Source organism: Dermochelys coriacea, chromosome 2 (assembly GCF_009764565.3).
Source record: "Dermochelys coriacea isolate rDerCor1 chromosome 2, rDerCor1.pri.v4, whole genome shotgun sequence".
Taxonomy (NCBI): domain Eukaryota; kingdom Metazoa; phylum Chordata; order Testudines; family Dermochelyidae; genus Dermochelys; species Dermochelys coriacea.
This window is the reverse complement of record NC_050069.1, coordinates 234,330,598-234,343,396: the sequence shown is the minus strand read 5'-3', so window position 1 is coordinate 234,343,396 and position 12,799 is coordinate 234,330,598. Positions and strand designations below refer to the sequence as shown.

Sequence of the window (12,799 nt, the reverse complement as noted above, 5' to 3'; positions counted from 1 at the left end):
ATCTTGGCTAATAGCCATTCATAGACCTATTCTCCATGAGCTAATCTAATTCTTTTTTTAATCCCAGTTATACTTTTGCCCTTCAAAACATTCTCTGGCAACAAGTTCCACGATCTCTATCATGCATTCCTACAACTACAATACCCACCTGCTGAAGTGAAGAAACAGATTGACAGAGCCAGAAGAGTACCCAGAAGTCACCTACTACAGGACAGGCCCAACAAAGAAAACAACAGAACGCCACTAGCCATCACCTTCAGCCCCCAACTAAAACCTCTCCAACGCATCATCAAGGATCTACAACCTATCCTGAAGGACGAGCCATCACTCTCACAGATCTTGGGAGACAGACCAGTCCTTGCTTACAGACAGCCCCCCAATCTGAAGCAAATACTCACCAGCAACCACACAACAGAACCACTAACCCAGGAACCTATCCTTGCAACAAAGCCCGTTACCAACTCTGTCCACATATCTATTCAGGGGATACCATCATAGGGCCTAATCACATCAGCCACACTATCAGAGGCTCGTTCACCTGCGCATCTACCAATGTGATATATGCCATCGTGTGCCAGCAATGCCCCTCTGCCATGTACATTGGCCAAACTGGACAGTCTCTACGTAAAAGAATGAATGGACACAAATCAGACGTCAAGAATTATAACATTCAAAAACCAGTTGGAGAACACTTCAATCTCTCTGGTCACTCGATCACAGACCTAAGAGTGGCTATACTTCAACAAAAAAGCTTCAAAAACAGACTCCAACGAGAGACTGCTGAATTGGAATTAATTTGCAAACTGGATACAATTAACTTAGGCTTGAATAGAGACTGGGAATGGATGAGTCATTACACAAAGTAAAACTATTTCCCCATGGTATTTCTCCCCCCACCCCCCACTGTTCCTCTGATATTCTTGTTAACTGCTGGAATTAGCCTACCTTGCTTGTCACCATGAAAGGTTTTCCTCCTTTCCCCCCCCTGCTGCTGGTGATGGCTTATCTTAAGTGATCACTCTCCTTACAGTGTGTATGATAAACCCATTGTTTCATGTTCTCTGTGTGTGTGTATATAAATCTCTCCTCTGCTTTTTCCACCAAATGCATCCGATGAAGTGAGCTGTAGCTCACGAAAGCTTATGCTCTAATAAATTTGTTAGTCTCTAAGGTGCCACGGGTACTCCTTTTCTTTTTGCGAATACAGACTAACACGGCTGCTACTCTGAAACAGGTTGACTGTGAGTTGTGTGAAGAAGTATTCCCTTATGTTTGGTTTAAACATGCCGCCTATTAATTTCATTGGGTGACCCCTTGGTTCTTGTGTTTATGTGAAGGGATAAATAACCCTTAATCAATTTCTCCACACTATTCAAGATTTTCAAAAAGAAAAGGAGTACTTGTGGCACCTTAGAGACTAACAAATTTATTAGAGCATAAGCTTTCGTGAGCTACAGCTCACTTCATCGGATGCATTTGGACAATTCAAGATTTTATAAGCCTTTATCATATCCTCCCCTTAGTCATCTTTTTTCTAAGATGAATAGTTCCGTTCTTTTTAATCTCTCCTTGTATGGAAACTGTTCCATGTCCCTAATCATTTTTGTTGCCTTTGTTCTTATCTTTTCCAATTCTAATGTATCTTTTTTTGAGGTGGGGCAACCAGAACTGCATGCAGTATTCAAGAAGTGGGCATACCATGGATTTATATAGTGTCTTAATATTTTCTGTCTTATTATCTATCCCTTTTCCTAATTATTCCTAACATTCCATTGGCTTTTTGACTGCTGCTACACACATTACACACAGCGGCAGCGGAGCAGCGGGGACAGCAGAGCAGCTCACAGCAGGAGTTTGCCTGGGACTGGTAAGTATCCGAGTGTGTGTGTTTGCTTGCTGAGGAAGTATCCGAGCGTGTGTTTGCTGGGAGGGAGCCTGAGTGAGTGTCTGATTGGCTGCTAGCCTGCAGGGGGCGGGCATTAGGGTGTCTGTGTGTTTGCGTCAGGGAAGCCTGGCTGTTTAAAAATAGCCAGAGCCTGGCGAACCAGCTGAGCGGCAGCGGAGCAGCGGGGACAGCAGAGCAGCTCACAGCAGGAGTTTGCCTGGGAGTTCGCCTGGAGTGAGCCCAGTGAGGCTTACATCTTGCCAACGTCTCTGAGGAAGCTCATAGTAGGTAGGTGATATGGAAGGGGGGGGTTCAGCTGTTGTGACCTGCACTGGATGTGCCATGTTTGTCTTTCTTCCACAGGACAGAAGCGACTTTGTCTGTACAAAGTGCAAGCTGGTCTCCTTATTGGAAGAGAAGATTGAAGGTCTGGAGCAATAGGTAACGACCCTGCGTTGTATACGAGAGACTGAGGATTTTCTGGAGCAAACTCAGGATAGCCTTCTAGGGGCACAAAGCTCTAAAGATATAGAGCAGGTTGCACAGAGGAGCCAAGAGGCCAGTGAAGAAGCTTGGCAACATGTGACCTCCAGAAGAGGTAAGCGGAATGTCCGGGTTCCAGTAACACAGACACAGGTAACTAACCGCTTTCATGTTCTCTCCACAGGTACCAATGCGGAGAGTGGACCAGATGATATGTCTGGGGGGAGAAAGCAGAAGGAGACTCCGTTGGTTGGGAGGCATGAGATGCGATGTCCTGAGGTTGGGGGTTCCACGACCACCACTCCCAAGAGGAGAAGGCGGGTGGTGGTGGTCGGGGACTCTCTCCTCCGGGGGACTGAGTCATCTATCTGCCGCCCTGACCGGGAAAACCGAGAAGTCTGCTGCTTGCCAGGGGCTAAGATTCGTGATGTGACGGAGAGACTGCCGAGACTCATCAAGCCCTCGGATCGCTACCCCTTCCTGCTTCTCCACGTGGGCACCAATGATACTGCCAAGAATGACCTTGAGCGGATCACTGCGGACTACGTGGCTCTGGGAAGAAGGATAAAGGAGTTGGAGGCGCAAGTGGTGTTCTCGTCCATCCTCCCCGTGGAAGGAAAAGGCCTGGGTAGGGACCGTCGAATCGTGGAGGTCAACGAATGGCTACGCAGGTGGTGTCGGAGAGAAGGCTTTGGATTCTTTGACCATGGGATGGTGTTCCATGAAGGAGGAGTGCTGGGCAGAGACGGGCTCCATCTTACGAAGAGAGGGAAGAACATCTTTGCCAGCAGGCTGGCTAACCTAGTGAGGAGGGCTTTAAACTAGGTTCACCGGGGGAAGGAGACCAAAGCCCTGAGGTAAGTGGGAAAGCGGGATACCGGGAGGAAGCACAGGCAGGAATGTCTGTGAGGGGAGGGCTCCTGCCTCATACTGGGAATGAGGGGCGATCAACAGGTTATCTCAAGTGCTTATATACAAATGCACAAAGCCTTGGAAACAAGCAGGGAGAACTGGAGGTCCTGGTGATGTCAAGGAATTATGACGTGATTGGAATAACAGAGACTTGGTGGGATAACTCACATGACTGGAGTACAGTCATGGATGGTTATAAACTGTTCAGGAAGGACAGGCAGGGCAGAAAAGGTGGGGGAGTAGCACTATATGTAAGGGAGCAGTATGACTGCTCAGAGCTCCGGTACGAAACTGTGGAAAAACCAGAGTGTCTCTGGATTAAGTTTAGAAGTGTGTGCAACAAGAGTGATGTCATGGTGGGAGTCTGCTATAGACCACCGGACCAGGGGGATGAGGTGGATGAGGCTTTCTTCCGGCAACTCACGGAAGCTACTAGATCGCATGCCCTGATTCTCATGGGTGACTTTAATTTTCCTGATATCTGCTGGGAGAGCAATACAGCGGTGCATAGACAATCCAGGAAGTTTTTGGAAAGCGTAGGGGACAATTTCCTGGTGCAAGTGCTAGGGGAGCCAACTAGGGGGAGCGCTTTTCTTGACCTGCTGCTCACAAACCGGGTAGAATTAGTGGGGGAAGCAAAAGTGGATGGGAATCTGGGAGGCAGTGACCATGAGTTGGTTGAGTTCAGGATCCTGACGCAGGGAAGAAAGGTAAGCAGCAGGATACGGACCCTGGACTTCAGGAAAGCAGACTTTGACTCCCTCAGGGAACAGATGGCCAGGATCCCCTGGGGGACTAACATGAAAGGGAAGGGAGTCCAGGAGAGCTGGCTGTATTTCAAGGAATCCCTGTTGAGGTTACAGGGACAAACCATCCCGATGAGTCGAAAGAATAGTAAATATGGCAGGCGACCAGCTTGGCTTAATGGTGAAATCCTAGCGGATCTTAAACATAAAAAAGAAGCTTACAAGAAGTGGAAGGTTGGACATATGACCAGGGAAGAGTATAAAAATATTGCTCGGGCATGTAGGAAAGATATCAGGAGGGCCAAATCGCACCTGGAGCTGCAGCTAGCAAGAGATGTCAAGAGTAACAAGAAGGGTTTCTTCAGGTATGTTGGCAACAAGAAGAAAGCCAAGGAAAGTGTGGGCCCCTTACTGAATGAGGGAGGCAAGCTAGTGACAGAGGATGTGGAAAAAGCTAATGTACTCAATGCTTTTTTTGCCTCTGTTTTCACTAACAAGGTCAGCTCCCAGACTGCTGTGCTGGGCATCACAAAATGGGGAAGAGATGGCCAGCCCTCTGTAGAGATAGAGGTGGTTAGGGACTATTTAGAAAAGCTGGACGTGCACAAGTCCATGGGGCCGGACGAATTGCATCCGAGAGTGCTGAAGGAATTGGCGGCTGTGATTGCAGAGCCCTTGGCCATTATCTTTGAAAACTCGTGGCGAACGGGGGAAGTCCCGGATGACTGGAAAAAGGCTAATGTAGTGCCCATCTTTAAAAAAGGGAAGGAGGAGGATCCTGGGAACTACGGGCCGGTCAGCCTCACCTCAGTCCCTGGAAAAATCATGGAGCAGGTCCTCAAAGAATCAATCCTGAAGCACTTAGAGGAGAGGAAAGTGATCAGGAACAGTCAGCATGGATTCACCAAGGGAAGGTCATGCCTGACTAATCTAATCGCCTTTTATGATGAGATTACTGGTTCTGTGGATGAAGGGAAAGCAGTGGATGTATTGTTTCTTGACTTTAGCAAAGCTTTTGACACGGTCTCCCACAGCATTCTTGTCAGCAAGTTAAGGAAGTATGGGCTGGATGAATGCACTATAAGGTGGGTAGAAAGCTGGCTAGATTGTCGGGCTCAACGGGTAGTGATCAATGGCTCCATGTCTAGTTGGCAGCCGGTGTCAAGTGGAGTGCCCCAGGGGTCGGTCCTGGGGCCCGTTTTGTTCAATATCTTCATAAATGATCTGGAGGATGGTGTGGATTGCACTCTCAGCAAATTTGCGGATGATACTAAACTGGGAGGAGTGGTAGATACGCTGGAGGGGAGGGATAGGATACAGAAGGACCTAGACAAATTGGAAGATTGGGCCAAAAGAAATCTAATGAGGTTCAATAAGGATAAGTGCAGGGTCCTGCACTTAGGATGGAAGAATCCAATGCACCGCTACAGACTAGGGACCGAATGGCTCGGCAGCAGTTCTGCGGAAAAGGACCTAGGGGTGACAGTGGACGAGAAGCTAGATATGAGTCAGCAGTGTGCCCTTGTTGCCAAGAAGGCCAATGGCATTTTGGGATGTATAAGTAGGGGCATAGCGAGCAGATCGAGGGACGTGATCGTTCCCCTCTATTCGACATTGGTGAGGCCTCATCTGGAGTACTGTGTCCAGTTTTGGGCCCCACACTACAAGAAGGATGTGGATAAATTGGAAAGAGTACAGCGAAGGGCAACAAAAATGATTAGGGGTCTAGAGCACATGACTTATGAGGAGAGGCTGAGGGAGCTGGGATTGTTTAGTCTGCAGAAGAGAAGAATGAGGGGGGATTTGATAGCTGCTTTCAACTACCTGAAAGGGGGTTTCAAAGAGGATGGCTCTAGACTGTTCTCAATGGTAGCAGATGACAGAACGAGGAGTAATGGTCTCAAGTTGCAATGGGGGAGGTTTAGATTGGATATTAGGAAAAACTTTTTCACTAAGAGGGTGGTGAAACACTGGAATGCGTTACCTAGGGAGGTGGTAGAATCTCCTTCCTTAGAGGTTTTTAAGGTCAGGCTTGACAAAGCCCTGGCTAGGATGATTTAACTGGGACTTGGTCCTGCTTTGAGCAGGGGGTTGGACTAGATGACCTTCTGGGGTCCCTTCCAAACCTGATATTCTATGATTCTATGATTCTATGATTAGGCAGGTGTTTTCAGAGAACTATCCACGATTGCTCTCAAGATCTCTCTATTGAGTGGTAACAGCTAATTTAGACCCCATCATTTTGTATGTCTAGTAGGGATTATATTTTCTACTTTGTATAACTTTGTATTTATCAACATTTAATTTCATCTACCATTTTGTTGACCGGGCACCCAATTTTATGAGATTCCTTTGTAATTCTTCACCCGCAGCTTTGGATTTAACTATCTTGAGTAATTTTGTATCCTCTGCAAACTTTGCCACCTCACTATTTACCCCCTTTTCCAGATCATTTATGAATATGTTGAACAGCACTGATCCCAGTACAGATGCTTAGGGACCCTGCTATTTATCACTTTCCATTGTGAAAACTCATATTTATTCCTACCCTTTGTTTCTTGTCTTTTAACCAGTTACTGATCCAGGAGAGGACTTTCCCTCTTATTCCATGACTGCTTATTTTGCTTGAGAGCCTTTGGTGTGGGACCTCCTCAAAGGCTTTCTGAAAGTCCAAGTGCACTATATCCAGTGGATCACACTTGGCCACATCCTTATTCAGTTCTAATTCTAATGGATTGGTGGGGCATGATTTCCCATTACAAAAGCCATGCTCGCTGTTCCCCAATGTATTGTGTGCGTCTGTGTGTCCAATAATTGTATTCTTTACTATAATTTTCAACCAGTTTTCCTGGTATTGAAGTTAGGCTTTCTGGCCTGTAATTGCCAGGGTTGCCTCTGCAGCCTTTTTAAAAAATTAGTATTCCATTAGCTACTTTCCAGTCATCTGATACAGAGGCTGATTTAAGTGACAGGTTCCATATCAGAGATAGTAGTTCTGCAGTTTCATATTAAGTTCCTTCAGAACTCTTGGGTGAAAATTTCCCAGTGACTCACTACTGTTTAATAATCAGTTTGTTCCAAAGCTTCCTCTATTGACACTTCAATCTGGCACAGTTCCTCAGATTTGTCACCTAAAAAGAATGGCTGAGGTGTGGGAAGTCCCCTCACATCATCTGCAGTGAAGACTGATGCAAAGAATTCATTTAACTTTTCTGCAATGGCCTTGTTTTCCATGAGTGCTCCTTTAACCTCTTGGTCATTCACTGGCTCTAGTGATTTTTTGGTAAGCTTCTTATTTCTGATGTACTTAAAAGAATTTTGCTGTTAGTTTTTGTGTCTTTTGACTTACCTGCCAGAATGTGTGCTCCTTTCTATTTTCCTCAGTAGGATTTGACTCCGTTTTTAAAGGATGCCATTTTGCCTTTGGCCACCTCCCTTATTCTGCTGTTTAGCCATGGTAGCATTTTTGGTGATCTTATTGTTTGTTTGTTTTTTTTAATTTGGGTATATACATTTAGTTTGAGCCTCTATTATGGAGTTTTCAATAGTTTCCATGCAGCTTGCAGGCATTTCACTCTTGTGACTGTTCCTTTTAATTTCCATTTAACTAGCTTCCTAATTTTTTTGTGTAGTTCCCCTTTTAGCAGTTAAATGCTACTGTAGTTTGTTTCTTTGGTATTTTCTCACTGCAAGGATGCTAAATTTAATTACATTATTGTTGCTATTACCAAGTAGTTCAGCTAATTTACCTCTTGAACCAGATCCTGTGCATCACTTAAATCAAGAATTGCCTCTATCCTTGTGGGTTCTAGGAGTAGCTGCTCCAAGAAGAAGTCATTATAAGAGGCAGTTCAGGTTGACATTCCCTCAGTTCCTCTTCTTACCTCAAATCCAATTAGATCCGAAGCAGAGGAGTTGGATGGCAGGTAGTGGAATACTGATAGGGACCACACATCTGGAAGAACTTCCAGTTACAGTAAGTAATCTTCACTTTTTCTTGAAGTGCTAGTCCCTATGTGTATTCTACATGTGGATGATTGATAAGCAGTACTCAGATTGGGTGCAAGGAAGCCGGCAACAAAGATTCATGCAGTACTGCAGATCCCACTGCTGCATCCTCAGCAGTGGCCTGGACTAGCGCATGATGCCTAGCAAATGTGCGTATGGAGCTTTAGGTGTCTGCTCTACATATGTCCTGCATCAGGACTTTTTGCAGTGAGCCTACCGTGGTGGCCAGGGCCATTATACCACTTGGAGGCAGGGTGCAAGCTAGTCTGCAGCATTCGATAATGCAGCCAGAAACCCACTTAGAAATCCTCTGAGATGATACAGCTTGACCACAAGATCTCTCTGCTATTGTGACAAAAGGTCTCAGAGACTTTCTCATGGGCTTGGTTCTTTGCACACCTGACATTGAGGGAGTGATGTCTCTTCTCTTCAGGAGACACATGGGGTTTTGGAAAAAGAACAGGTAGGTGAATACACCAGTTAAGATGGACTTCAGAGAAAACCCTGGGTAGAAATTTAGGATGAAGGTGAAGGGATACTTTGTCCTTGTGAAATACTGTAAAGGAAGAGTCCTCCATGAGGGCTCCCAGTGCGCTGACCCCGCTGGCCAAAGTGATGGCTACTAGAAATGTCACCTTCATGGATAAATATGTTGCTGAGGGTTCAAATGGAGGTCTAATAAGTTTTGACAGCAGGAGGTTCAGATCCCATAGTGGTATTGGTTTAATGACTGCTCGGAAGGCCTTGACGAGACCCTTTGTGAACTGTCATCATTGGGTGGGTAAAAACAGTGTTCGTATACTGGAGGAAGGAAGGCACTAATGGCTGCTAGGTAGATGCATAACGAGCTATCTAGAGACAGGAGTTAATTTAAAATAAGGATGCTTGAAGACATTGGGTGAGACTGATTGGGCTGCACCCAAGAGGAGAAACATTTCCATTTAGCCAAATAACAGGTTCTGGTTGATTCTTGTCTACTCTGGGTAAGTATAGCCTGGGGATGAACAAGAGTGCTCTGCACCCATCCAAACACCAGGCGATGGAGATGGAGATAGCCCAGGTTGGGGTGTTTGACCCTGCCCCATCCTGTGTCAGGAGTTCTGCGAAGGGGTGAATTTTGATTGGAGAGTGAGGTGACATTGACAGAAGTTCTGGGAACCAAAACTGCCTGGGCCAGTAGGAGGCTCGGAGAATGACACTGGCCTTGTCATGACATATTTTTCTCAGCACCTGTGGAAGCAGGGGGAGGGAAAGAAAGGCATATCTGAAACTGCTCATCCACCATTATAGGAGAGCGTTGGCCTGGGAGTTGTGGCCTATGGTTCCTTTGGAACAATAATGTGATGCAAGGAGGTCCCATAGAGGTGTGCCCCACCACATGAAGAGAACAGAGAACAGTCTGTGAGAACAGAACCATGGATTTCCCATTGTGGACCACCACAAAGTGCCTACTAAGGTTTTCTGCTAAGGAGTTGTGAACTTCCAGGATGATGGTGATATACCTGATGCATGAATTCCACAGCCTGACTGCCTCCAGACAGAGTGAGAGAGATCTCACTCCTCTCTGTTTATGTAGACTATGATGGTGATATTGTCCAGCATCACTTGAATGCAGAGGGAGCAAATGAGTGGGACGAAGGCCTTGCATGCAAGGCAGACTGCCCGCAGCTTCAGGATGTTGATTTGTAGTTTGGCCTCCCGCGGAATCCATGTGTCCTGCACAGTATAACTGTTCAGGTGGGTGTCCCATCCCAGAAAGGATGCATCTGTTACAGTGGTGGCACTGAGTGTGATGTAGAGAAGGGAATTCTCGCTCGCACCTTGTCTGACTTTGACCACCAAGAGAAGGAGGTGATGAGCCTGGTGAGAATGGTCACCTTGGAGTTGATGTAGTCTTGTTGGGGGAGTAGACCAAATTGAGCAAGGCCTGTAAGTAATATCGATGAAGCCTGGCAAAGAGTGTCACATAAGTACACACTGGCATATGACCTAGCAGCAATAGACACATTTGCACTGTAGTCTTTGGTCTGCGGGAAATCAAAGAAATTAAATTGCTCATTGTTTGGAATCCAGCATTGCCCCAGTAAAGTTTATTGTCCTTGTGGGGGTATAAAATGGAATTTTCTCTGTTCACACAAACCTCCAGGGCTGCAAGACTTTGCAGAAGGAATTGAATACAACCTGACTTCCCATCAAGAGTGACCTACCAGAAGCCAGTCATTGAGACTGTTCAGTCCTGACATCTCATCTAGGCCACTACCATGGAGAAAACTCATAAACACTCTGGGTGCTGTAGAGAATCTGAAGGGGAGGACTCAACATTGGAAGTGTTCCTGGTCCACTGTTAATCATAGGAACCTCCTGAAGGAGGGATGAATGTCTATATGGAAATATGCATCCTTTGTGTCGAGAGCCATGAACCACATCCTGTCCTGAAGGAAGAGTATTATTGATCATAATGTAACCATCCTGAATTTCAACTTCTGATTGAAAATGTTGAGTTGCTGAAGATCCAGAATAGGTCTCCACCCTCTACCTTTTTTGGTGACCATGAAATATGGAAAATACAACCTCTTCCATGATACTGAGATGAGATGTGCTCTATTGCCCCTTGGTGCAATAGGGGTCCCACTTCCTGTGGAAAAATTGCATTGTGAGAGTGGTCTCCAAAAGGGGACCATGAAGAGGATTTGTGAGGAGGGAAGAGGAGGATCTTTATGGAGTATCCCTGATGGATTATCTCCAAGACTCAACTGTCCATCATGATTAGCTCCCATTTGCAGATGAATAGTGTGAGATGGCTCCCAAAGGTGACACGAGAAGAGGTAGGTGGCATCAAGGATGGTGAGGGGGTCTCAACTAAAATGTCAAAAGTGGCTTCTAGCAATGGGCTGGGAATGGGTTGCAGTCATGGTGCTAGAAGAGACCAAAAAGCGAGGCCTCTGAGTTTTCTGTCACTTGTGGGGAGGCTTGGCAGGACTCTGGTGGTAGAATACATGAGGAGAAAAAGGAGGAGGCGGCAATCTTGGTTTATAGGTTTGCCTTTAGTGCTTCCTCCTTGGTGTTGATGTGTAGAACCCTAGGGAGCAGAGGGTAGACCTTGAGCCCTTTAACTAATGAAGAGAATCATGAGTCTTCTCGTTAAAGATGTTCAATTTGTCAAAGGGAAGGTCTTGGACAGTATTCTGCACTTCCCTGGAAAACACGAGGATTGTAACCATGAATGCCTCCTAATAGCAATACCAGTGGCCAAGCTTCTGGATGCTGTAACTGCTAGACCAACTGCAGCCTGAAGAGCCATTTTTGCCACCAACGTGCTTTCCTTGAGAAGGGAGAGGAAATGGGGTCAGTCCTCAGAGGAAAGTTTGCCCTGAAATGCCACCAGCCTAGAGTAGTTATCAAAGTCATAGTTGGCTAGCAGGGCCTGATAACTGGCAATGAAGAATTGCAAGAATGCAGAGGAGAAGACCTATCTCCCCAGGAGGTCCAGTCTCTTGGAGTCCTTGTCTGATGGGTTGGTCCCACAGAGTCTAAATATGTGTCTCAGTGGAGGCAGCATTAATGTTTGTCACTGACTGAGAAGGATCTAGGGCAGGAGATGCAGATTTTTGAAGCCCAGGACTCTGTTTTTGAAGCATAGGCCCCAACTGTGGAGAGGGAGTCACTAGTGCAGGGAACTAAACTACATGAACTATGCTAAAAGAATAACTATTTACAGGTTTTTGAAAGGCTGAAGCAGGAAAGGACACTGGGTTTTGACTAAGGCCATGCAGCAGTAAGAAGGAACTGAGGGGACATTGACCCACACTGCCTCTTATATCCTCTTTCACAAACATGAGGACATCTACCACATGCATATATGTGGGCCAAGGGATGCTGCTTGTTAAAATCTCCAGACTTGGGCACATGGTGTGCATGTGTCTCCCACATGTGGAATACACATAGGGACCAGCACTTGAAGACCATTTCCCTACACTCCAGCCTGATGATCTCCTTTTCTGAGACTTTCATCCTCTTCAACAGCACAGACACTGGGAGAGTGGAGTTGGGACTGCTTTACTATGCCCCTGAAAGTCTTCTCTATGTACCTCTCTGTTTCCCTTAGTTCCTCCAGTTCCGCCACTGTGGTTTCAAGCCCGTGCTCACTCTCTAAGGGCCATGAGTTGCTTGCACCAAATGCACAATTTGCCACATATGGATTTCTAATCAGGGAAAGAAGTCAGGGGTTCAGGATTTCTTCCCCTAGCTATCATGGCAGGGGAAGCTAATGATCAAAGTCCAAAGAGAAAAAAACTATGAACTCGCTACACCAATATTTTAAATGTGAACAACTAACTATCCTGATTTCAAATGGCTCAATTTGGGGGGAAAAAACTCTTTGAAATAACAGAAATGATGCTTATTTTTCTTAACCTATCAGGTAGGCAGTAAGGTAATTCCAACACATGAAATAAAAGCACTGCAGCAGATGCCTATTCTCCAATCCGTGCAGTGTATTTGGGAATGAAGTGTATCAATAGTACATCCCTAATTGCTATTTTGTTTTGCTCTGTTTTTTTAACTTACAATATCTAATTGAACAGTTCAGATAAATCCCTCAAGGCCCAAGCCCATTCTGCAGTCCTTGGTTTGAGCAGGCTGCTATTACCATTGGCAGCAGGCAGAAGAGGCAGTGCTTCATCCCAGCTGCTAGATTGAAATTCTTCCTCAGGGAGGATATTTTCCCACATTGCCAGGAGACACTTCCCGCCTCCCTCCACTTTGA

General features: G+C 46.0%; 1 long non-coding RNA gene across 1 annotated transcript in view; it reads left to right on the top strand.

Moving 5' to 3' along the window:
• Positions 1 to 12,799, top strand: part of LOC122459021 — a 33,048-nt gene that overhangs the window by 1,091 nt on the left and 19,158 nt on the right. The gene's annotated exons all lie outside the window — the stretch shown is intronic.